Source organism: Tetrao urogallus, assembly GCF_951394365.1.
Source record: "Tetrao urogallus genome assembly, chromosome: 2".
Taxonomy (NCBI): Eukaryota; Metazoa; Chordata; class Aves; order Galliformes; family Phasianidae; genus Tetrao; species Tetrao urogallus.
In genome coordinates, this window is record NC_136814.1 from 16,839,772 (window position 1) to 16,844,878 (window position 5,107).

The window sequence follows — 5,107 nt, forward strand, 5'->3', positions numbered from 1 at the left end:
CAATGAGACACAAAGCTGTGATCCATGGTAGAGCACGATCATTTTAAGTACAAATTCTATTTGTAGAATAACAAAAGCAAGATGCAACCAATCTGTGTTACTTCATTTCCCTCCTTTCCCTTCTGTCTTCAGTGAACACTTTATGTGGGTGTAGGTTTGATCAAGTTGTTTCCACTATGTTATAGTTCCAGTTAGTGAATGAGCAAAGCCATCATCAAAAGTTGTTCTTATTTTTTTCTAATTTCTGTTCTTTGTTTTCTAATGCTTAGACCTATGTGGTTTGTTCAGATAAATGACAGGTCTGATTGAAAGGAATATGTGAGACGTAGCCAGCACTTAGTGGCATCCAGTACCTTTGTGCAGCCATACAGCTGCTCCTGGATAGTGTCTAATTCTAAAAGGCCATGAAAGGCTGGAGCATGGTGCAGACAGCCAGGCTGCTTCCTGGGCTGCCTGAGAGCTTCAGTCACAGCTTAATGGGCATAAAAGCCTGGCAGCTGTCATGCAGGGGAGATGAGCAGAGAAATCTAATTTCAGAAGTTTTAAAGCAGAAAAACTTTCCAGATGACCAGTATATTTCCGTTTACTGACAATTTTATTATTAATTGTCATTATAGGTAGGTCTTCTGCATCAAAAGTAATAAAGATTCATGTTTGTTGATAGCTCTTAATGATGCTCCAAGCAAAAGTAGTGCATCCAAGGCACTTTTTTTTTTTTTGTTGTGCACTTAGACATGAGGGCCTGATGCTCACTGAAAAAAATAAGAAAGATAACATCTGTAATACACTTTCCACTTCTGTATTTTATAAGTAAGTTTGTATGTTACACTTCAACTTTAGGATACAGAAAGTTTTAGCGTATTCAGGATCCATTGAATGCATGATGACAGTGGAAACAATACAGTGCTGTTTTTTTTGAGTAACCTTGTTGTTGTTGTGTTGCCTTTGAACAGAGCACTTGTTTGCTGAATCTGAGGCAGATTAACTGTCCTTTATGTCTCAATGTGTTGCATATGATCTCTTTATGTTTTGGATGACTTTCCCAAGTTCAGATGGCAAACGGCATCTACATTTTGACATTTGAGATGGATGAGATCTCATTACAACCCCCCCACTCTTAACTACTTTTGTGGAATCTTGGCAAGAAATTCCTGTTTTGCTTTGGGACCTCCTTGGAAATGGATCAATTTTTATTAGTCCTGCTTCTCTTTGATTCTAAGTTCTGTAATCTTAGATGTAGCTGCCATCTAATTGATTTTGTTTTACCAACCATTTTAGCTTAAAAAAAAAAAAAAAAAAAAAAAAAAAGCATTTACTATGTGCTGTATGCAATTCCAATTTTCTGTCCTTCAATTTTGTTAATTTTTAAATAATTTTGTACTGTACAGGTATTTGCAAGCAAAGTAGGAAAGCCTCTTTGCTTTTAGAATTGCCCACCAGTAAAAAGTCACAGATAAGTGGTGTCCTTCTCGTTTACATCTCTTGTGTTTAGTAGAGCGTGCAGTTTTTGCAATAGTTATGTGCCTTTTCCTTTTGATACAATATTTGCCGACCCCAAAAGGGATTTTCTCTGATCCAAGTTGAGAGGCTAAAATCTGAATGAATTTTGGTGTGATTTGTAGAAACATACTTTGTTTTCCTTCTTTCAGTATGGTGATAAGCTTCTGATGTTTTTTTCTCCTGTTCTTCCTTTTTTTTTTTTTTTTTTTTTTTTAAACTTCCAGTGTTCTATTTAGGTGAGTGCTATAGTTTTTGAGCCTTTTCTGTTCCTCCAAGAACATTTGCTCACTGTTTTAAGAAAAAAACAGACATGGGTGCTTCTCAAAGCTTTTGTTAAGTCCTATCATCTATAAAAACTTGTTTTGCATTTCTGTAAAAGTTTTATCCATGTGAAATAAATCCATTTTGCAGATCAGATAATGTTTGTTGCAGCTTTTATTTGCTGTATTATGTTGTTGAGCTTGTTTGGCTTACAAAGCAGGAGTAGATAGCTTCTATGTCATGCAGTGGCTGTTCATGTGCCTAGATTGTTGCACTCCTCCCCCACCCCCCCTCACGGAGTAGAAGTCCAAACCACTGATTTATGATCTGTCTTCACTTTTAGGTCCTACATTGCCTCGACAGAATTCACAGCTTCCCTCTCAAGTACAAAATGGCCCATCACAAGAAGAATTGGACATCCAGAGAAGGTATGGTACTGTAAGTGAGCAAGCTGTTCAGTTGAAGAGTGTAGTTGCCCTTCACTGACAATGAGAAATTAAATGATGAGGACTTCCAAACTGTCATAGTCCTTCTTTTATTGCCTGTCAGTACAGATTGGTGCTGTTTGGAGAGTGTCTGGGATAGTAGGTATTTCATAGGTATATGAAATGGCAGGGTCTTTTGGGGTAGTGGTATCAGAGTTGACAGTGAAAAAACAAAGGTCTTGGACTGTCTTCACTGCCTGTGAAGCAGTCCTGGATTGTCTTACCATCAAACCGCTCCCAGAGATTAACTGTTCCCTTCCAGACGGGGTGCTAGGAGTGATTTGGGTTACACAGAGTACAGATGTAAGGAATGGGGTCCTTGAATGAAAAGTAAGTGGCCCAGATTGATGGTGAAATGCACATAATAGTTTTCAGTGCTAACAGGAACAGTGTTAATGTGCTGGGTCTCACTGGCAATAGTACTGAAGATTTTTCTATTTTTACACTTTTTGCTTAATTTATGTGGAGGTGTGTGAAAACAGATGGCCAATTTACAAACAATTCATATAATATGTTACATGAATTCTCTACACTTGTGGAGAAAAGTACTGACATCAACACTGGTCATACTTGCCTGTGTCTTTCCAGCAGTATGTGACACTTCTTAAATCTGAGGAGGAATTGCTTTATCTGACAGTTCACTTGTTTAAAAACGAACATCAAGAAGCTCATTACAAATCTGTCTGTTTAAGGTGTTTACGTGTAAATATGCTGTCATGATAAAGGTCTCTTTTTATGTTTCTTTCCTTTTGACAGATTTTTTAAACAGCTGTTTTCTTTTGATCTTTTTTGTTCCACTGTAATGTTTTTTTAATGTTATTTCCCTTTCTGTTCCTTTAGAAGGCTTTATTAATTGAAATTTCTAGTGCTGAAAAACTTAGCAGAGAGGCACTGTAAATGGATGTCACCAGAAAGAAGTGCTGCCCCGTATGAAGAGCTCTGAAAGTCTCTTCAAACTTCTTATGCATAAAGGCCATATTATTAGGTGGTGTTCTTATGGCTTCACTTCTCATTTGATCTGTGTGCTCTGCTTCTTTTCATCTAATGTAACGTCCTCTTTGAAATCTGGTCCTGTTTTTGATTTGTCTTTGTTTTTTTTTCTGCCCGTGAAAAAAGATGGGGAACTAGAATGAGTACTTACTCATGTTGATAGCCAGATTGTTTGTGGGAAAATACTGCTTTTGTGTCAACAAGCCTAAGAGAAACACAATTTTATCAGAACGTATCACAAGTATTCTGCTGTCTCTGTTTTTTTGTCTTTGTAAGCATATGATTGTAATACAGTTCAATTAACTCTGAGCTACATCTTATGCACTTTCAACTTTCAGTCTGTAATAACAGCAGCCTCCCTATGATAAGAGAATAGTAAATAGTTGGGGAAAAAAAGCACTTATGTATGTATTACTTCTGACAGGTCTGTGAGTGACATTTCTAGTCTCAGTGGCAGAGTGGGCAGAATTGAGTGCTGTGGGGAGCAGAAAGACATGAGAGCACAGGAGAAGGGAATGAATGTTACTGTATGGGAAGGAATATGGAGCTGAGATGCATCAATAGAAATGCAAGCTTTGCAGGATCTATTGCTACTGAAATGTGTCTCTTGGGACGAAGGGTTTCTGTTTACGGTGTGACTCAATAATTCTCTTTTAAGTGCTGGTCTCATATCCCTTCCCTTAAAAATCCCTCAATCCAGTAGTGTTCGACCAACTTCCACATTAAGAAAGTTTAGGAGAATACATTTTGGGTGATTAATTCTAGGTGTGAATAAAAGATCTGCTTTCGTAATAAGTGAAGTTGGAAAAGGACCCTGTAAAGATCATCTGGTCTAACCTCCTGCTTTTGAAACAGGGCTAATTTCAGTGACTTGTAACTTCAGGGCTTCCCTAGGCACAAATAGACACAAGTATTGCCTCACAAATACTTTGCCACAGGAGTGGCCGGTGAAGAATGGCATATTAAAGGGAGATCTTCAACTTGTTGATATTATACTTTGCTTTCATAGCTGTTCAGGAATCTTACTGAATCTGGAAGCTGAAGAATTTAATTAAATCTTTGTCAACAGAAGTGTCCTATATTTTTCAAAGATTGTTGTTTTAGAAATCCTTTAGATGTCTTATGTTTTGAATAAAAGTACTAGAATAGTAATTTTACTTTTCAGAGCGTATTAAATGAATGTTTGCATCAGTTCATATGCATTGAACAACAGTCTATAAAGCCATTAGGACCACATATGCAGTGTAAAACACTGAGGTTTTTGTAATACCAATATTATAGGTTGAGTGGTCAATTAAATAATTTCACCCAGTAAGTTTTTTAATTGTCATTTTCTTAAAAGAAACCCTAACACAGGTACGTGCTTTCCATATTAAAACAAAACAGGGAGTATTTGAGGATAACTTTTAACCTTCCTTAACTTGCAGTGATTTAAATATAACAATGATAAGCTTTAAAACACTTAAGATTCTGTTTGATCCTCAGAAGTGAAGGCTTTCTTTTGTCCTAAGAGTTATTTTTCATTTTGTCAGAGTGCTAGGCAGTATATACAAATTTCACTGGTTATTTGGTAATGAGCAACCTCAGTCGACATAGGTATTTGCTCATAACTTCAGAGTTACTTAACATTTTAAAATACATGATGAGTTCATGACATGCCTCTGTGTGCCACCCCTGAGTATAAATTTACGTTCTCTTCTAGCCATGATAAATATATTGTCAGGAATATGATTCACTGAGTTGGTATCTGGCACGACACTGAGGAATTTATTGAGTTAATGTTTATAAATAACTTCAAAATCATCGCTGCTTCATAAATAAAGAGACCAAGAGCATCAGAAACAGAGGAAGTGTGTAGGTTGTAAGGAATA